Below are 22671 nucleotides of genomic sequence, written 5' to 3'. Positions count from 1 at the left end.
TGGATGCTGGATCAGTTGTGCATTTTAAATCTGGAAGAAACAATTTTTTGTAAGGTGAAGCTATGGAGGAATGGGAGCCAAAGGCAGATAATCTAAGATCATCCATTATCTCCTTAAATGGCAGAACAAGCTAGGGGTGCTGAATGGACGACTCTTGTCCCTCTGTTAACCACCCCAGCTCTTAATTTTTTTTTTCATTATTTTGTGCTTTAATTTTTGAAAATGAGAATTGTTGGCAAGCTCAGCAATTATTTCTCATCCCTAACTGCGTTTCTAAAATTGGTGGGAGCCGACCTTCTGAAGTACTGCACTCCATGGAGCATTGGTAGACACGCTGTGCCGATGGACAGAGAGTTCCAGGATTATAATCCTGCACTGAGGGAATGGCAATATATCTCCAAGTCAGGATGGTGTGTGGCTTCAAGAGGCAGTCTGAGGTGGTCGTGTTCCTACGCATGCCATGTTCTTACTCTTTCGGGTGGTTGGTTTGGTAGCTTGCCAATGTAGCTTTGGTGAGTCATTGCAATGCGTCTTAAAGATGGCACACACTCAAGTCGAGAAGTGTACATAAAATTGTAGAGTCAATAAAGCATGAAAACAGACCTGGCTATCCAACCTGCCCATGCCAACCAGGTATCCCAAACTGAACTCATCCCATTTTCCTGCATTTGGCCCATCACCCTCTAAATCTTTCCTATTCATGTACCTGCCCAAGTGCGATTTACAACTTATAACTGCACCCACCTCTACCTCTGGCAGCTCATTCCGCGCCCTCTGTGTGAAAAAGTTGTCCCTCAGGTCTCTTTTAAATCTTTAGCCTCTCACCGTAAACCTATGCCCCCCCAGTTTTGGACTTCCCTACCCTTTGGAAAAGACTTTGGCTATTCACCATATCCATGCCCCACCCCCACCCAATGATTTTATAAACCTCAATAAGGTCACCTCTCAGCTTCCAATGCTCCAGGGAAAAATGTCCCGGCATATCCAACCTCTCCTCATACCTCAAACCTTCCAGTCCCAGCAACATTCTTGCACCTTTTCTAGTTTAACAACATCCTCCCTGTAGCAGGGTGCCCTGAACTGTACACAGTCCTCCAAAAGTAGCCTCACCCATGTCTTGTACAGCCACAATGTAATGTCCCGACTCTTATACTCAAACATGCAAGGGAGTGAAAGCTTAAGGTGGCACTGTCGACAATTAACCATTAATACTGGCAAAATAAATTTCCTAGTCCAAAATGATATAGCATTTGAGCAACAAACAACAGCTCCCCATGTTCCCCCCATCATGTCAACTGTCTTGACTCTGTTCAAGCCTACGCCCACAACAGGGACAGGAGTTGATCAAGTGTTGCCAAAGGACAGACGACTGAAACTGGGAAATAATGGGATGGTCTGAACTCAGTATGTGACTCCAGTTCAGACAAGGACCATCATTTTTTAATAATGATACACTTAATTGTGGCTTCTTCCACCCTGACAAGCAGACATCTACATTCTTTGAACAGATTACTTGGTCCCTTGATTACCAAGAGGATGAAAAATTGCTGGTGTTGTTGGGGGGAGGGTGGGTGTGCAGGAATGTGGAGTTGAGGTTAAAATCATACCAGCCATGACCTTATTGAAGGGCAGAGCAGGTTCAAAGGGCCGAGCGGCCCTCTCCTGTCCCAATGCTGTTGTGGAGTCTTGCTCCGCCCAATTTTGCTCAAGTCTGAGTGCAAGGAGTTGGAATAGACAGGAGGCCTGATTTGCTAAAGTAGATAAAGAGTACAGAGATAAAGAGTAAAGAGGTGGTAATATTCCGAAACAAGATGAAGCTTTTGATGCATGAGGTGCTCATGCGGTTCAAAAAAGGATGGGGTGAAAGAACGTAGCGAAGATTTGCATTCTGTGTCGATCACTTTTTCATCAAATACATGATTAGTCATTTTAGCCTGAAGCCTCTTTCTTTAGAGAGAGGAACACAGCACAACACAACCTGAGCATCCCAGACCTCATTATTAATGGGAGCTGAATGGTACTGTTAAGGTCAATGTTATGCTCCCAGCTGACATTATTACTGGACAAGACAGTAGCCAGACTGAAACCTGGGCTTGATCGATCATATTTTGTTTTGGTTTTAACATATTGGAATCTCAATGAACCATAAGCACGTAAACCTGCATGTTTTGCTTTAACAAGATAGAAGTTTATGAACAGAAGAAGCAGAGATAAACAGAACTAAAGCAAACTATTTCCTTGTAGGACAAACTCAAATATTTTCATAGATATTCATAGAATCCTATAGTGTGCATACAAGTCATTCAGCGCAACAAGTCCATGAAGAGCATCCCACCAAGACTCACCCCTCTACCCTATTCCTGTAACCCTGCATTTCCCATGGCTAACCCACCTACCGTGCACATCCCTGGATGCTATGGGCAATTTAGTTTGGCCAATCCACCTAACCTGCACATCTTTGGGCTGTGGGAGGAAACCCACGCAGGTACATGGAGAAACTCCACACAGCCAGTTGCCTGAGGCTGGACTTGAACCCGGGTCCCTGGCACAGTGAGGCAGCAGTGCAAACCACAGATCCACCGTGCTGCATTTTGATGCGCACAGTATAATTGCAAAACAGGAGTGCACAAATTTACAAGAAAATCAGCACATTTTGCATCACACTGAAAACCCACCTTGTATGTTACCTGAAAATGCTGCTCATCTAGTATTCAGACGAGGGTACTTTTCTCTAACACCTTGATAGTTTTCAGTCGTTTACGATTTCAACTTATACACTGGAACTATAGGTTGCTTCCTCCTGAATTATACCTGAACTTAAAACACACTCAGCTTTAAGAAACCTCTTCAAAGTTTTATCCCAACGTGTCTGGTCCGAAACTAATACTAACTCTGTCCTCCAAGGTAATCAAGTTCACGTCCCTCAGAGGAGCCCTGGCAGACAGCACTGCTCCAAAGTCCTAAGTAAACTAAATTTAAAACATCCCTTAAAAACAAACGGGTGTCTGATACCTTTTGCATTACTGACACTCATCAAAACTTGGCCCATAGCCTTGAATGTTATCATATTTCAAGTGCTCAACCCTGTTTTTTTTTACATGATATTGGGATCAGAATTAGCTTTATTGTCACATGTAGTACAGTGAAAAGTCTATCAGTCGCCACTTAGGATTTTAGGGACAGAGATACCTGGATACAGATCTTCAAGTACAAGTTCTTAGGAAATAAAATAGTAAAGTAAAGAAATAAGAAATCCAGCATTGCAGATCATAGGAATAATTTAGAAAAATAGAGAAATAAAAAGATAAAAAAAAGTCCTTCCAATCTATCCAGTAGCGAGCCTCTAGTCTGCACTGGTCCTTGATTCCAAAGTGCACCGTTCTTCACCTTGAGTCTGGGAGACTGCTCTGGAATCATCAAGGCCGGACATCCACACTGACACCATGTGGGGCCACCAAATACATAAGTTGCAGAGTATACATCATATTCAAGATTTCAAAGCATAGTGCATACTGACATATGCAGTATGTTGAGTAGGTAGAGGACTGGAATGGTGTGCCATGCCATGGCTGGAGGCAGAGCTATGTCAAAAAATGGATCGGTGCATGCTTTCAGACATGGATCCAGTTAGCACTCAAGATATCCCGAAGCACCAAGGAAATACTTTCTGAAATGTCGTCACTCTCGTAACAGAAGAAACAGAGCAGCCGGTTTATGCACAGCAGGGAGCCCCACGGACACTAACAAGCAAATAACTCGACTTGGTTTTTAAATCCTTGTTGGAAGACAAGTACAGGCCAAGAAGAACTCTTCAGCAGCTCTGTTTCCAAGTCATGGCTGTGCAATCATTTCCATTCACCTCGTCTGATGTGGTTTGAAACCTAAGAATCATGCACTCGTGCAACACAGAACAGGCCCTTTGGCCCATTGAGTCTGCACCACCCTGTCTCACTTTCCATCACTTAGCCTGCAGCCTCAACTGTTACGATACTTCAAGTGCTAATCCACATACTTTTTCAATGTTGTGCCATTAAGTTTAAGGCTGTGGGCCTCCTGTGGGCAAGTAGGCAGTGGTGTATTTTTGGGTGGTTGAGACTCAATGGGCTTAAAGGCTCCTTCTGTATTGAAAGATTGTATGATTCCAGCCTCTACTGTCCTCCCAGGCAGTGTATTCCTGATTCCCACCGCCATCTGGGTGAAAACAACTTTGCTCAAACTTCCCGCCCTTCACCTTAAAATTATGCCGCTTTGTCAATGACCCTTCAACAAAGGGGAACAGCTGCTTCCCGTCCACCCAGTCCAAGTCCCTCATAACCTTCAACACACACACACACCCACACCCTCATAACCTTATACATCTCAAACAGTTTTGCTGCTCCAAAGGAAACAACCTGAGCCCTTCCAAACTCTCTCTTCATCACGGGAATGCTCCAACCCAGGAAACATCCTGATGAATCTCCTCCACACCTTCCTACTATGCGGTAGCCAGAACTGCACACAGCTACGACTGATCCCAAGTTTTCTCCAGCTCCGACATGACCTCCCTGATCTATGTTACGCTTGACAGAGTGAGCATGCAGCCTCGGTTATCCAACTAATCTATCTGGCCGCCTCCAGGAATCTTTGGGCAAGCACCCCAAGATCCCACTGTTCCTCTAAGCTTCCGAGCCTTGTTCCTGAGAAGGCACCTGCAGGAATGCAGCACCCCCGATGGTGTGCCTAGGTCCCTGGAGTGGAGCTTGAAACCACACTCTCTGACTCTGCTCGAGACTAGGCTGGAATCGGTGGCAAGTGGAAATGGCTTCAGTCGGGCCAATGTTTCATTGGAGATCAGCAACAAAACGGAGCTGAATGTCAATGTTTTGCCAACAGATTACCACAATACCAACATGATTCACCATTACTGTTGCCACCTTTTGGATTCGGATATCAAATACGAAACATTAGAAAACTACATGTTCACACACACACAAAAAAAGCATCTGTTCAAAAAAAACACTGAAAACAAACATTTTGCCAAGTTCAAAATTTTCTGCACAGCATTTTTTTTTGGACTATTTTCCAACTGCTCAAAGACAGGGAGGGAAGGATTTTTTTCACTTGTTTTCGTTTCAGGCATTCTTGGACAAGTGCACTGAGGACCCTGATGGACCAAGAACTTCACCATAGTAAAACACGCACTGATTCATACCAATGGGAAGACAGAACACGACTTCGTTTAGGGGCATGAGCAATAATTTTAACTAAGTGGAAGCAAGTTTTAAACGAATATTTCTTTGTTTAGAGGGCGGTAAAGAATTAGAACAATGAGAAATTGAACTTGTTCATGAGCTCAAATTGGATTTAGATATGGGCTATTTCAGCTGAACTAATAATGGGTTGGAGTGCGCTTTTGTCTGTGTTCTTGGTTCACTGGCTAACGTTATTGCTTGTCAATCCAAAAACGTAACCTTATTTACCTCCCCAAACCCCCTCCCTTTTTTCCAGGTTTTTTGTACACAATGTAGGGTGTCAATAAGGTGCAGGACTAATTTAATGCTTGAGATATTGTCCTTTAGGTAACATTTGAAACTGTGGTTAACTCAGCTGTTTCAGGTTGACAGTGTGCCAAAGCAGAGCTGCATGACGTTATCATTTTCTCTCCTCAATCAATGTTCCTTGATACATTGCAAATGATCTTACATCTCACTGCTGTTGGTGGGATCTTGCTGTGTGCTATCGAGTTGGCACATTTGCTTCCGCACCAGTGCCGTTCTCTGAGTGCTCTACCTTTTGTTTTAGTTCTGCATTAGTTTTTTTTTGCACAGCCCTGTGAATGTTGTCTGATTTTAGTGGACAAACCCCAGGGCACTTTGCAGGCAAGAATCAGTGCGAGATGCAACTTCACAGACTTAGCTACAGCAACCCAAGACATGGGAACTGCACAGAGGAGAGTCATACAGTCACACAGCACAAAAACAAACCCTTCAGTCCATACCGACCATAACCCCAAACTAAACTAGACTCAGCTGCTTGAACTTGGCCCACGAATGCAAATTAGGAGCAGGAGTAGGTCACTCAGCCCTCAATCCTGCTCCACTACCCAACCAAACCATGAGATAAAGGAGAATAATTAGGCTATTCAGCCCATCAAGTCTGCTCTACTGTTGGATCACAGCTAATATGGTTTCAACCCCATTCTTTTGCCTTCTCCCCATAATGTTTGACTCCTTTAGTAATCAAGAACCTATCAATCTTTGTCTCCAACACACTCCAAGACTTAGCCTCCACAGCCTTCTGTGGCAATGAGTTCCACGATTCAGCACCCTCTGGCTGAGGACATTCCTCCTCAAGTCAGTTCTAAATGGTTGCCCTTCACTCTGAGGCTGTGCCCTCAAGTCCTACACTCTCCTACTAATGGAGACGTCTTCTCCATGTCCACTCCATCCAGGCCTCTCAGTACCCTGGAAGTTTCAATCAGATCCGCCTCATCCTTCTAAATTCCAAATACAGATCCAGAGTTCCCAATCATTCCTTGTAATGACAAGCCCTTCACCACAGGCTCATTCTTTTAATCAAGGCTGACTTGCTGAGTCCAAATGCCCACCTAAACTCCGACATCTAAATACAGAACGGGAAGTAGCACCAAATGTATGATTGTATAGTCGTCATTCATCTGTGAGAGTTTTGTTTATGTTACAATGCCCTGTGGGGAGCTATTAATACTGGCAGTACCTCACATCAACTCCTTGCAAAAGCTTATGGACTAACTTGTGGGGATCAACCCTGTTACAGTGACTGGGCATTAACAGCTACATCAATACATCATCCAAAGTATACAATTCTGTCAACTGCTCATCAAACCAACACCAATAATTCACCGAAAAATCTGAAGCGATGTTAAGATTTCTCCCCTACTCCTCCCCTTGATGCGTTGCTCGAGTTCTGATCGACAGGCTCCAGGTCTCAATTCTGATTTGCACTGAAGTGGTGTAATCTTAGAGCAGGCTTCTCAACGGCATCAGTATTATGGCTGAGCATAATCCCTTCCCTCACCAAACATCGCAAATGTGTCTCCAGCAGTCCCTGGATACTCCTTAAACATGGCTGCTACAATCTTCTGTCTTATGAATCCAGCAATTAGAGAATCTGCCTTAATCCTACCCAAGTCGGCTGACAGGCGAACATGCTTCCAGGCTATCAGTCCAAAGATGTGCTGGTTAGGTGGATGGGCCTTGCTCAATTGCCCACAGTGTCCAGGGATGTGTAGGCGAGTGGATTAGCCCCTGGAAATGCAGGGTTATGGGGATAGGGTAGGGAAGATGGGTCTGGGTGGGATGCTCTTTGGAGGGGCGGTGTGGACTCAATGGGCCAAATAGCCTGCTTCCATGCTGTAGGCTTTCTGAGATTTACCAATGGGCAACACAGCTTCAATCTCCAAGAAAACCCCATCTGTCGTTCAGGGAAATTCACAACCAAACAAATACAATAGAGTGGGCTTTTTCAAAATGCAAAATGAGTTTCTAATCAGCCCTCCCAGTCAAGGGAAATACAGTAACCAATGTGACAAAATGTGCCTTTAAGAACGATTTGTTCTGTCCTGCTTCTTTTGAAGACATATGTTGCAAACCTGATACCAAGGTCTGCTCCATGGAAAGCAGAGTAAATAGCTTTGGGGTTTATCGAAAATTAGACAAAAGAAGCATGAATGGGTGGAGTCAGGCTCACACAGATCCAAAGTTTTAGTTTTGCTTTCAGTTGTTGAAGTATAAAGTGTGTTCTGCTTAAAGGCCAATTTGACCAATTGATTTGCATTTGGAACATAGTGCCTTCCACTTGCCTTTAGATAACATAAAAGTCAGAGTCTTGGCTATCAATACATTTTGAAGGGGTTTGGTCTGGTCTCGAACACTGATTAAACACCACCACGGTCCTGTTAACTCAACACACGGTCACGACTCTCACACATTACCTCAACATCTCATGCCATGTTTCACAGTTACCAACATGCCACAACGGGCAAGCTGTTTTGCACTCAGAACAAAACATTTCAAAAGGAGAATGAGAATAGAAATGGAAAAATCAACCAGAGACACTGCCTTTTGCCAACCTAATCACTCTGGTTTGAAAATCATTCTGCCAAATATTCCTTCAAAAACTCCTGGAACCATGCTAGACCTGGCCCACATGGAAAACCAGATCCCATCATGCGGTTGATTCTTAACTGATGTTGACCCTTGAACTAACTCCAAAACATGATTTGATGGGCAAAAAGACAGTCAAAGCTGGAGTTCAGGAAAAGCTAATCTTTATGGGTAATTAAATCATATGCATATTTATCTTACTATTTCTTAACTACTTTGTATTTAACTCACTACTCTGAGTTGTTACTCTGTATGCTGTAAACATCATGGCTTAGACATGAATACCCCCCATGTGTGATGAACTATCCAGGTTTGTTGTGATGAGTTTTCATCATCTCTCTGTTCCAGACTCAGAGTCTTCGCTTCACAATGGTGGGTCTTGAATCATCATCCTGATGTTTCCAATGTCTTTTCATTTTATCTATCATTTCTTGCAACCTTCCAGAATGTTCTCCGCCTCGAACGCTCTGAGCTCTGACATTCCAAGAGTTGTGAAAACAGGAGGCACGTGCTTCCATGGTTCATTTTCTAAGTCTTATTTTGCCTCTTTTTGCAACCATGGAGGTTGAATGAACCGAAGCAACGAGCATCTGTCCAGTTCAGCTGTCTGGTTCTACGTTTTCCTTTCACACAGTAAGCTGGTCTGGTTTTTGTGGGAAGCTCTCAATTTCCCGCCCTGCTAATTAGGCTTCAACTCTGTTTGCCACAGGGTCGCACTGCCCTCCAAAATAATCCAGCAAGCGTCTCAACAAAGATGAATTGATCAGGAAAAGTGCGACCAATTCTGACCTTATCAGCAAAGCGAGGAAGCCCATGAAGGGACGTAGGACATAAGTAACCTTCTCATGTTCCTGTAACCCCCAATAATCAGGGTGCCCATGTGTGTACACAGGAATGATACAGGAAACAATAGAGAAAGATGGATATCCTCTCTGTGAGAGAGGGCAGGAGGGGGCATGGCAGGGAAGTGGTGTCACACATCAATATCATATCAGTGCCAAATAACATGAAAGTATTCCAAAGACCAGCTCTTGCCCGAAAAAAAGGGGGTTCAAACCCCACTGAGGCAGGTTTCAGAATCCACCCTCCCTGGCCTATCCTACACGTGACTTCAGATACACCACTGCCTTCAGACCCACACCCATGTGCTCACCCTCGCAATTCGCTCAGAGCGGGAGAAATTGGTCCCGTGCAGCATCAGCCAGTCGTGCCCAGATCCCACAAAATAATTTCTAAAATAGATGCACCCACACGGTCTATGTGTCACACCATACCACAACCTTAGGAATCACAGTGGGCTCAACATGTTGGCTCGACTTCTCTCTCCACGGATGCTGCATGACATTGTCTGCGTGTTTGTTTCAGGATTCTAGCATCTGCTGTGTTTGTTTTGCTGACTGTGCATTGTGAAGGTGGTGTGGTGGGAGCAGGGGATGTCTTATTGAGGGGCTCAGCGACCTACTGCTGCTCCCATACCTTCAATGCTATGGGCGTATTCCACATGAGCCACATCCGTTCACGGTGTGGGGAACAACCTGGTCTGGGTTGAGTAGTTTTGGTGGCGCACTGTTCTTGAAACTGTGCATGTGGAGGTCTCATCGTCTGCCCTACCAAAGTTCATGGGATTTGGATGTCTCACACGTGGTTGGTTCTGGAGATCTGGCTGTGCCTGATTCACTGTGCGGGCAAACCCTGTTTCCTGCCATGACTCTGCAAGTTGAGTTATCAGAGAAATTAATTTCCGTCCAACATCCAGCTGACCATACTCAGCTGCTGGACCCTTCCGTGGAGCAACTCAACTTCGCTTCAGCTGCCAAGTTACTCATCAGCAAAGTCTCTGAGCCCAATATGACTTTTTTGACAGGTTCACACACGAGCATTTTAGCCATATACCAACCAGAACCACAGCAGTCAGAAATGCATGCCGTGTTTCTTTGAAATCATTTTATATTTAATATTAATTGCTTTCCTCTCCCTGACATCTATCTGTCAATTGTTGAAGGGACAGAGATGAATTTCAAATGTATTCAAACGCTAAAATGTATTTAAACTGCAGAGAAGTAATTACTTGGGATAAACAGCAAGACGTCCTGAAGTAATCACATTGTCCTTTCAATGAAAATGTGGTATTAAAACTCCCTTCAGTGCTGACAATCCATTTTCACACAAATCATTCAAACTCCTGTGAAGTAAGGTAAACAGTTCTTGGGTATCTATAAACACATAGTCAACCCACTTAGAAATACAGACAGATTTCACATCCTGTGCTTTCTTAAACAAGTCATCTTGTTCCCAGTTCTGACCAGTAGAAATCATACTATTCTCGGTCGTTGGCACTCCTGTATAGCAGTCTCACTGGAAGCTTCACTCTGGTCTTACTGACAAAACTCATCCTTGTCATAAACATTGTCATAGAATCATGCAGCACAGAAACAGACCCTTCAGTCCAACTCACCCATGCTGACCAGGTTTCCCAAACTAAACCAGCCCCATTTTCCTGCATTTAACACATATCCCTCTAAAACTTTTGAATTCATATACCTGTATAAATAACTTTTAAATGCTCTACCACTTTCTCTAGCAGTTCGTTTCACATACAAACCACCCTGTGTGAAAATGTTGCCTCTCAGGTCCCTCATAAATCTTTCTCCTCTCACCTTAAAAAAAATGCCCTCTACTTTTGAACTTCCCTGCCCGAAGGAAAAGACCTTTGTTATTCACCTTATCTATGCCCCTCATGATTTTGTAAACCCCTACGAGGTCACACCTCAACCTCCTACTTACCAGTGAACCAAAGTCCCAGCCTATCCAGTCTCTCCTTATAACTCAAGTTAATTCCCTTATAACTCCCAGTAACATCTTTGCAAATCTTCTCTGTACCCTTTCCAATGTCATAACATCCTTCTTAAAGTAGGGTGATCAGAACTGCACACAGTCACCAAAAGTGGCCTCACCAATGTCCTGTGCAGCGGCAACATGACATCCCAACTGCTATACTCAATGCTCTGACCAATGAAGGCAAGTGTGTTACTGCCTTCTTCACCACCCTGTCAACCTGTGATACAACTTCTAAGAAATTATGTACCTGAACACCTGGGTGTCTCTACAGGACAACACTCCCCAGGGCCCTACCATTACCTGTGTAAGTCCTGCACAGGTTCATCTTACCAAAATGAACTACCTTGCATTTATCAAAATTAAACTTCATCTGCTGCCAGATGATTAGTAAATTTGAATATGACCTTCATAAATGCTTTGGTTTTACCCAATTTTCATTCCACTCCTTGAGAAATTGCTGAATCTAATCCCACTCATGGCATTCAATGAATACCCTACCAACCACCAAATGCATCAATTCGAAGCATCCCTTGATTTGCTAACTCAGCAAGCTCCAGCGCGAGTTTGTCAGGGACAGTGTGGATTATCTGTCCAGTTTAAAATACATGTCCAAGGAGTGTGTGCTGGGGTCACGAGAGTTAGTTTTTCTCTGCATCTCATCCAGTGCTGTACTTGGCCTTGAGGTGTTCGATGGGGATCGGTGTGAGGGAGTTCTATTCTGTATCTCCCCCCCAGCTCAACCAGTGTTAGGAGTGTTTGATGTGGCAAGTGGGCATGGGGCTTTGTTACATATCTTCCCTGAAGTTCACCTGACAGTTCTTAACACTGAATACAATCATTAGCAAAGTGCTGCATTCCTCAACATTAGTGTCCACAACTTTACAGAAGAAATGAAAAAAACTTGAACCATAAAAATAAACGATCTTGGGAGTGAAAGTAAACTGCAAATAACTCTAACAAATACAGTGAACCTGAATATAGAATTATACAAGAAAAGATCACTGATTTCCAAACAAATGTGGTAAAGGAAATAAGTGACAGATTGTGAAAACAGAACAGTCACAGTGACACTTCATTATTATCTGACATGACTTAATTTCCATTTCTTTCTTGTTCCATCAGTGTCCTCCATTTATTATTATTTCCACACTTCCCGTGTCCTTGTCTTGGAGTGAGATTAATAAACTGATGCCAATTACTGTCAACTCTATGGACATCTTGGACTTGTGATAAGGTGTCTGTTGGGACCTTGCTTGAAATGGGCCATCTTGTTAAACTTTCACACAGTCGCGAGAGAGACAGCATTCACTCTCTTTGAGCCTCAGGCCAGAGCCAAGGAGCCTAAGGGCAGGAACCACCTCGCCTCATGGAGAACCCTGAGCAACATTCATTCAAGTGACACTGTTCCTTCCAGCTTCGGCTCACAAGTGTCATGCTCTTCAAATTTAGGCTTAATCACCTTCACCAAGTTATTTGAGCGGGTGGAAGGTTTCAGCATTCGAAATCACCAGGCACAGTCTTATGGAAAACATTTCCTGAGTCGCGTGTTCGGTTTTACTGACTTTAAGAGATTGGAGTTAGAGTCATAGAGATGTACAGCAAGGAAAGAGACCTTTTGGTCCAACTCATCCATGCAAACCAGATGCCCTAAATAAATCTAATCCCATTTACCAGCATTTGGCCAACACCTCTCTAAACTTTACTCAGAGAGTAGTAAGGGCATGGAATGCCCTGCCTGCAAAAATAGTAGACTCGCCCACTTTAAGGGCATTTAAATGGTCATTGGATAAACATATGGATGATAATGGAATAGTTTAGGTTAGATGGGCTTCAGATTGGTTTCACAGGTCAGCGCAACATCGAGGGCCGAAGGGCCTGTACTGCGCTGTAATGTTCTATGTTCTATGGTCTATGTTCTAAACTCTTCTTATTCATATACCCATCCAAATGCCTTTTAAATGTTGTAATTGTACCAGCCTACGTCATGTCCTCTGGCAGCTCATTCCATACACGCACCACCCTTTGCGTGAAAAAGTTGCCCCTTAGGTCCCCTATAAATCTTTCCCCTCTCACTGTAAACCTATGCCCTCCAGTTCTGGACTCTTCCCCAGGGTGGGGAAGACCTTGTCTGTATTCTCAATTTCTGTCATTCTGTTCTAAACAATTTGTCACTCTCTCTGCACGTTTTCCTTGTATTGAGAACCAGACTCTGTCACCCTTTCCCTTTCCAACTCAAAACCGTGGCTGTTTAACCCAAACCTGCCCTTCCTGTCAATCTTAACTCTTTGAGAATTCAGCCAGGTCCTCCTCCAATGACCACCTCCTCATGCCCCATCTCAACTCCTGGATGACCTTTTACAGCTCTGGTGGTGCCATGTATTCAGAGCTCCTGTCCTTCACAAGTGCTTGTCCAACGAAAAGTGCAAAACAACTCTTCTAAAAAGAGCTGCAGGTCTTTCCTCGCAAGCAGTGAAATTCAGCAGAAATATTAAAAAATAAATAAAACATCAAGCAACTTGGTTAAATAATTCACAAAATCCATTTTATTTTGACATGAATTACTTGCAGCGCTGTCACTTTGTAAATAAAAGATGCAGCTTTTGACAACATCGCACTGCAAATGTACTTCTGGCCTTCACTGTCATGTCCTGTGGGATGCATTGCCATGGTGTTGGCTTCAGTACACATCTGACATTTGCTCAGAGACAGTATCCTACAAGGGCTGTTAGAAACCGAAGAAGATCTGGAACTTTGATTTGCTGTTCCCCCTCGGTCTGCCATGGGCTCTCTGTCTAATTACCATGGCATAGCCGCAGGCCTCGGCACTCACAAACTGGGCAAGAAATCTGATTCGCACAGCTCAAATCATGGAAACAGGGTCCCCTGCACTATCAGGATGGCTACCAACATCCCCCTGACTCTCTTCAATCCTTCTGATGTGCAAGAGGGTTGAGGAGCTTGAAGTTGAAGGAGCTGAGGAGCAGGACATCACTGAGCATAAAGAGCACAGCGGAGGCAGAGTTAGACCAAACCAAACAACACCAGACTGTGCAACATTTGATGAGAACTCTCTGGGGCCCTCACAGAAGAACATGGATGTGAACACATGAATAGATTTGTTGTGACCTAATCTAACTAAAGATCAGGGTGGTGGATCTATAATTAATATTAAATATTGCTTCACACAGTCATGCGTAATAAATGCTATTACTCTGGTGTATAAAACCAAAGACAGTCCTTGATTTTACCTTCTTTGCCTTGGACTGTAAGAACTCAAGTTCGTCATGTGGTTTTGAACTACACCATACGAGATCAGCATGGTGTTTCAGAGGGTTATGCATGTCCGCGTTCTACTTGTCAACATTGCTTGCTTTGTTCCCGAGTGTGTTCAGTTGCACAGAGCAGTTCATCAGCCAGGATTTTTTTTGGGCCGTGGGCAAGTGGGGATGGAGGGAATCAGTCTGGAAATAAAGTGTTCTTTCAGAGTGTCATTAAAAGGTGGGACCTGGAGCAATGCTGGACTCCTGCATGTTTCAGTTCATCCTGAGGCTTCAGTCACCAATCTCCAACTCAGCTAAGGAAGCTGTGCAGGTTGAAAATATTGAGCCAGCAATCATTTATTCTGATCACACCGTACTCTGGAACGCTGGATGAACCATCCTGAATCTATTCTCACAGTGAATCAGTCAACTTTTGGACTCTGCTCATCTTTTGTGGATTAGATCCAGATTAACTCCAAATTCATGAATGCACAACTCTAACCTTCTCTGTTCCTTTGCTGTAGGTCAGAACCAATCCTGGTTGTGTAAGTCCATGGACATCCTAGTGTCTCTGGGTTGCATCTCAGGTTGTCCAAGTTAGAGGATGGTCTGATGCCTAGGTAGCAACCACTCGTGGCTTTTGTTTGGGGCAGACTGGTGCCACCAACCCTCTTCTCTCTGCTAGTTCTCGGGGGTCCCTAGCAGTCTCTTGTGAAGAATGAACCACAAATCTGCCTCAGCAAGAGAGACATGTCTTAGGTACCAAGCTAAGGTTCATTGCACCCCAATGAAAATATACAGATTACATGAACTTGAAGCATGTTAACCATAATAAAATCAAGGCACTCAAGACATGTCCATCTCTGCAAAGAGAGTGGCCAACAGCTACCTGCTCCAAATGTAACTCTCTGAATGAAGTGCCATGTATAACCTAGTGACTGTGTTATATTGCAGAATGGGTGGAGCTTCTACTTACGGCATGGATTAACACTTTCAAGGTAATTTTCTAAAAAAAATTTTGTTCATGTGGGTGTCACTGACTAAACCAGCGTATATTGACCATCCTTAAATGCCCAGAGGGCAGTTAACAGGCAACCCCATTGCTGTGGCTCTGGAGTCACATGTAGGTCAGATCAGGTAAAGGTTGCAGTTTCCTTCCACAAAGGACATAAATGAACTAGATGGGCTTTTCTGACATCAGGCAACGGTCTCATGGGTCGTCATGAGACTCTGAACTCCAGATTGTTGCTGAACTCATGGGGGGGATTCACATCGGGGTTTGCAGAGCATTACCTGGGCATATAGACAGACCGTCCAGTGCCAATACCACTAGGCCATTGCCTGTGCCCTTAGACAATAGTCTTGGTTGTCTGGCTGGAGGTTTCCTTGCTCAGGATGTCACAGTCGAGATGGATGGTTTGCTGGTACCTCACTTGGTAACTACAATGTCTACCTTGGTTTAGATCAATTGTTCGATCCTGAGACTCATCTCAGTGAACCCACCTCAGGAGGTTGCTCAGCAATTGAGCTGAGCAGTGTGAAACAAAGACAGCAAAAGACCTGTTGCACATTTTGGATGGGGTCACACAAAAGCCAAGAACCTGTTGCCTCCTCCTGCTGATGTTTACGGACAAAAACTAACTCGATTTCAGCCACATTCAAGCCCTGTAGGATCTTATCGAGGAGTCAGCACCTGAAGAGGTGCTGGAATTTTGTAGGAGCAGGTTGGGGTGTAGGCGGGGGACACCTTGTAGCCAGGGACTTAACGTGCGATTTCCGTCTTTATTTAACAATCATGAAGCTAATTTCATGCTGTTGTAAGCTGAACCAGGGTTGTTGCTTCCACAATGCTGCTAACCCTCAAGTGACTATCATTAACCTTCGTAAATTCAGCTCTCATAAGGAATGTTTAATGCTGCTGTAACCAAAAGCGGTTCATTATAGCTGCTGCTCCTCGAAATTGCTTTCCTTGTTAAAAAAAATCTGAAATAATGAATAATTCAAAGACAGAGGCCACAGCAAATGCATGTGACATGAAATATTTGTGGCGCAGTAACATTTAATAAGGGGGGAAAAAAATCAAACCGGTAGGGCAGAACAAGTCACAAATTCAAACAGACCTTTCAGAATTTTAGACTCAAGTCCATTTGCGGTCTCCTTGCTGAAGGACATGCATGCATTGTCTCTATTCCTGCCCCAAACATGGAGATGTTATTGTGCAACAGGGCAACAGCTAGACTGATAAGTAAGCCTGCACCCAAGTCACATTACTCCCTGCCTCATCTGATGGAGCTGATTCCACCTTAGTACACACTTCCAAATGGACTTGAGGTCATGACTGTTGCTCAACCGGAGATTATTCATAGAGTCGTAGAGTCATACAGCATGGAAACAGACCCTTCGGTCCAACCAGTCCATGGTGAACATAATCCCAAACTAAACCTGTCCCACTTGCCTGCTTCTGGCCCATATCCCTCCAAACCCTTCCTATTCATGTACTTATCCAAATGTCTTTTAAATGCTGTAATTGTACTCACATCCACTACTTCCTCAGGAAGTTCATTCCACACTCGAACCACCCTCTGTGTAAAAGATTTGCCTCTTAAATCTCTCTCCCTTAACCTTAAAAGTATGCCCCCTAGTTTTGAAATCCCCCATTCTAGGGAAAGGATACCTACCATTAACCCAATCTATACCCCTCATGATTTTATAAACCTCTAAGGTCACCTTTCAATCTCCTACACTCCAGTAGAAAATATTCCCAGCCTATCCAGCCTTTCTTTATAACTCAAACCTTAGATACGCAGCAACATCCTGGTAAATCTTTTCTGAACCCTCTCTAGCTTAGTAATATCCTTCTGTAACTGGGCGACCAGAACTGGACACAGCACTTCAGAAGAGGTGTCACCAATATTCCATACAACCTCAACATGACTTATTCACCGGGAAACCAAATTAATCCCAGAGGGCAGTGAAATACAATGGGTTAAAAATATCGGATGTGCTACAGGCTGGGCCGATGTCTGATCATGTGGAACTGAAAGCTAAGTGAAAGTGGTTCTCATGGGGGCTTGCTGAATCACGTCTCTGTTAATAGTTAGTTCATTTGCACTGGTTTCCAGTCCTCATTTGTTGCAAGTTTCCAGAGCCCAGACACAGTATTGATACATTAACCACATGGAGAATAAGAACCACACAGCACAAGGAGGAAACCTTTTCCATGGATTCCCTGTCTATCACTGGACATTGAGACACAAGATTGGATCAAAGGCAGTGCATGGGAAGGCCCTCTCACTATTGTCAGAGAACTGGGCTACAATGTTATATTTTCCAATCCAACTACAGGTTTCAGGAAATGGGCTTCTCGACTACAATTTAAAGTAAAACCATGGTGTTAGGACAAGGAGGGAGGTTGCTCAGGTTCATATGCCCATTGTTGTATGAGGCCACAAGGTGTCAATGTTCATGCTGCACTGAGCTGCACCTAATCTGACACAGATATTGGGTTGAGGCGGGGGATTCTGCACTCGCCTTTGGAGGGAGAAGGTATATTCTGCACAACTCCCCAGAGTCCTTGGTAATTTTGCCTGATTAGTAATCTAGCGTTGGGCTACGATGAATCACTTGAACTACGAACAATGCATCTTCTGTCATGATACTATGTCGATGCAATCCTCTGCCAATGATCAAGAGATTGGCCTGAAAGAAAGTCTTGACAAACTTCATCTTTACATCCTGACCAGCACAAGCAGTGAGAGAGGGGCACCAAAACAAGCAAGCACTCAGGAAGATCTGAATACCAAGCAGTGACTTCACAAATAGGTGCTGCTCGAACTTCAAACCCAATTAACACAGATCGCTGTCATGTGGTTGTCAGAACAGCAGACAAATAATGTCATTCATGTCTGACTCAAGAATATGTGACAGATTTCTTGGGACTGAAGCTCCAAATTGGAAAAGTAACTTCATTAAGACTTGATATAATTATTGCTGTAGCCATGAAACCAACTTCTGTTGAGACCTCACCATCTTGAAGGTTCCTCGCTCAAACCACAAAGACTGGACTACTATACTTCGAGAATGCAGCTCACCACCAATTGCTCTCTAGGTCAACTGGAGATGGGCAATTACTGCTGGCCTAACCAGTGATGTCCATACCTCAATGAATAATCATCATGAGGTTCCAAATTCCTGCCTTGCCAGTGACTGAGAAAGGGCCACCGGGCCCGAAACATTAACTCTGATTTCACTCCACACATGCTGCTAGGCTTGCTGAGCTTTTCCAGCAATTTCTATTTTTGTTTCTGCCAGGGACTGAGTTTAAGGGAGCATGTGCAAATTACATTGCCACACTAACAGGAATGCAACTGGAAAACAGAGTTACGAAAACTAACTCAAGAGGAGAGAGATCCAGTTAAGTGTGACGATACTCTTGGAGAGTACACAGAATTAAGTGTGAATGCTGCTTTCAGTTCTGTCAAAGCAATCATTGACACAGTATCCATTTTTGAGCATCCTGTTGTCATCCGCAGATGCCACAGGCTCAATAAAATTGACACTCAGTGGAGTAAAGGTATGCCTAGAAACGTGCACACTACATTTTCAACTTGTAGCTCCCCTGGGTCATTGGTCACAGTAAAGCTCATGAGACAAAGCACAATGTCCTCTGACTGCACTTGTGGTAATCTTGGTACAGGTGCGGAGACATGCAGCTCATGAAGCCCCAGGAGAACTGACCAGGTATCACTGCAGACATGCTCACAAGACCTGAGCACAGTGACAAGAACACAAATAAGAAGTGTGCAACACAGGACAATGGATGCTCCCAAATTGTGGATCCATTTTGAGACTGCAAAATGAATTACTTGGAACAACATGCATGATGTATCTTGAATGGACAGAGGCTCAAATTTTCAAAACACCAAGACTTCACACAACGTAAAATGTAGAATGCACAAATGAACGTGAGGTAGGAAGCGGGTTTTGGACAAGTGACATGGACTGTCAAATGGTGATATCTTTTACCCAGAATACACAGAGGCAGTGAAATAGCTCTATCTCTGACACTGAACAGTCTTCTGGTTCCATCCTAGTGTACAGTCCACTGTGCAGCTATGGACGCTGGGGAGCAAACGCCCCAGCGCACCCAAAATTCTGAGTGTATACAATGACCGTTTTAAAAAAGATGTCCTGCAATCACCAAAAAAGGATGAATTATGCCATTCCGTGCAAAACAATTAGATCACACCCAATCTCCTTCACTAAAGGGGGAACAAAGCAATGCATACACATTTTGCTCACTGGCCATCTCCTCTCTTCCATTCATTTCTAAGTCAAGTCAAAAGCCATATCTAACTTCAAGTTCATTTTTGCCATAATCTCCTGCGGGCAGCTTTATCAGATACCTTCTGGAAGTCCAGAATGAGAAGATCCATAACATTTCATATGTGTCTTATTTATGGTCTCCTCAAAAAATACAATCATTTGTCAAAAATACAATACGTTTCATCAAGTCACATTGGCTGTTTCTGATCAGTTCTTTGTCTTTCCCGATAAGACCCATTATGTTCAACAGACCCTGAAAAGTATTTCTTGATTTATTGCTAGTTCTCCCTGTGACGGATACATCTTCCTCTTCCTTTATGGCTGTGAAAACAGGTATAAAATACTTATCGTCTAACATTTTTGCATTTGACAACATAACTTACCCCTTTTTCAAAAGCCAACAACATTTAAGAAAAAAAATTTAGCAGACCATTATCACATCACTTTTTACTTCCAAAACAGGTTGTCTTACTTCCTGCAGTGCAACAACGGCTGCCCTTCGGTATTTCTTGGATTATACTGCACAGCCTGTACGTGTGTGAATTTGTATACAGGTCACCAACATGGGTAATACTTTGGGCGTAATAATACTCTTCCTGAAAGGGTTGATGGTGGGAAATAAATGGTTGAGTTTGCCTGTGGACAGATACTCTCACCCTATTCTCACCAACTCGCGCATTATGTTCTGGGCCAGAAGGTCCATGGGAACTGAAATAACTCCACAGAGGCTGGTATCCTGTCACCAAAAGTCGCCCTTCACTTGCATGTGTAGAGAGTCCTTGACACTGGTCCAGCTCCCTCAGAGCCAGCTCTCAGAGTGAGCAGAATCCCTGAGGCTCCTGTTTCTATCTGTCAGCCAGGGCTCCCTGATTGGATCAGGTGGGCAGCCCCAATCAGGGAACTCAGCTTCTCTGAGGTTCGACTTGCCTCACCTCACTGTAGGAACATCCTGTACTTGTCTTATGACCAGTACCAGAACGGTGAAGCACCAAGACCAGGAAAACATCCTTGATGATCCAACTAGTCTTGTGTACCTCAGAATGGAACTCCAAAACCCCCGCTCCGTCCCATTCCCCAGATTTCCTGGCTTAGTGCTTCTCTGACCCTCTGTCCACCTGATGGCCACTGAACAGCCTCAACTCACCAGCTCCCAATTACCCACCATTGCAGGGAAGCAGGTGGGGAGCAGCGAGGCAAACAATATGGCTGGGAGGGGCAGGGCTAACGTCTAACTGGACCAATCTGGGGACGATGATTGGAGATGTGTGGCGGGTGGTGCGGTGGGGAGGGGAAGGGGGACAGTAAGGCAAGGGGCAGCCTCCAAATCAAGCCTTGGCCACCCCCCAACACCAACCTGTCTCTCTCTCTCTCTCTGCATGCAGCCCAGACATTGTGGCCACAGATCGAGAAGCGCTGACCATCACACCATTGCCATAGGTGTTGGCACTGACTGGCGGACTTTAGGACCCAAACACCAGCCTCTTTGATTGGCCGGCAGCTTTGGGTGACCTATCATGCCCTCTTGTCAAGGCTGGCAACATAGCGTAAAACCCGCTGACGCTCGCCCCCTGTTGGATTTTCATGGGCCAATTCGGTGAGGGGGGTGCCGTTTCTTTGGGAGCGAGGGCTTCCCTGAGTCTTGGGGATTCCCTTCCCAAAATGGAAGTGGATACAGAAAGGTACTTTTGAGGTGGAGTAAATAGATTCGGAATAACCAAAGGGACATCGGTTGATTGGCTGAAGGATTATATGATGGTTTGCGGGGGGGAGGGGGTGTGGGGGCGCGTTGGGGATGTAGAGTCAAGGTCAAAATCAGATCAGCCATGATCTTATTGAGTTGCAAAGGAGGCTTGAAGGGACGAGTGGCTTACTCTTGTCCCAATGTTCCTCGAAGAGCAAATTACTGCAGATACTGGAATCTATACTGAAAATAAAAAAAATACTGGACATAACAGAGGGTCAGGGAACATCATTGGAGAGACAGCAAGCTAACATTGAGTCTAGATGACTCTGAAGAAGAATGCTCCGGACTCAAAACACTAGTTTGCTCTCTCCAAAGGTTCCTGTGACAGGTCATCTCAAACAACATCCCTCCCATTAACCCATACATTCAGATTCATGGTCACAGAATCATACAGCCCGGAAACAGACCCTTAGGTACAACCAGTCCATGCTGACCATCATCCCAAACTAAATTAGTCCCACCTGCCAGCACTTGGCTCATGTCCCTTCATAACATTTCTTATTCATGTACTTATCCAAATGTGTTTGAAACATGGTAACTGTACCCAGATTCAATCACTTCCTCTGCAAGCTCATTTCACATGTAAACTATTCTCTGTGTAAAAAAGTTGCCCCTCATTTCTTTTTAAAATCTTTCTCCTCTCGCCTTAAAAATATGCCCCCCAGTCTTGAAATCCCCCACCTTAGGGAAAAGACACCCACCATTCATTTTGAATACTCATGATTTTACAAACTTCTGTAAGATTACCCCTCAGCCTCCTGCGCTCCAGTGAAACAAGTCCCAGTCTATCTGCAGTTCCTACTATCCCAGTCTATCCAGCCTCTCCTTATAACTCAAACCATCCATTCCTGGCAACATCCTGGTAAATCGTTTCTGAACCCTCTCCAGCATAAGTATATCCTTCCTATAACAGGGTGACCAGACTGGACACAGTATTCCAGAAGAGTTCTCAGCAACATCCTGAATCTCAATATTATGTCTCAACTCCTATACTCAAAGGTCTGGGCAATAAAGGCAAGCGTGCTAAACACCTTCTCAACCTCTTTGTCATCAAGAATGGGAGAACCCTCAGTATCCATATTTGTCGGGATTCAGAGAGAGAGAGGGAGAGAGAGAGAGAAAATGTATGCTGGCCACCTTTTTACTATGTTCCAAAACTCTCTGACCTACTTCAAAAGGAAATAAGCATATCAAGACAGCAAGTGGCAGGAATAGGACTGGTAGATGAGGTCAACCCACCTCCTTCCAACCTCTATTCTATACAGTCTAAGAAGTGTGGTGCTCAAAGGAACTCCCAGTCCATTGGTGAACTGGCGCAATGGAACATTTTCATCAGGTATTGCAAAACATCCCCCATGGTCCCACCTTGTAAATTATTAAA

The sequence above is a fragment of the Rhincodon typus genome, chromosome 40 (genome assembly GCF_021869965.1).
Source record: "Rhincodon typus isolate 14 chromosome 40, sRhiTyp1.1, whole genome shotgun sequence".
NCBI classification, from domain to species: domain Eukaryota; kingdom Metazoa; phylum Chordata; class Chondrichthyes; order Orectolobiformes; family Rhincodontidae; genus Rhincodon; species Rhincodon typus.
The sequence above is the reverse complement of the archived record's forward strand: the minus strand, read 5'-3'. Positions refer to the sequence as shown.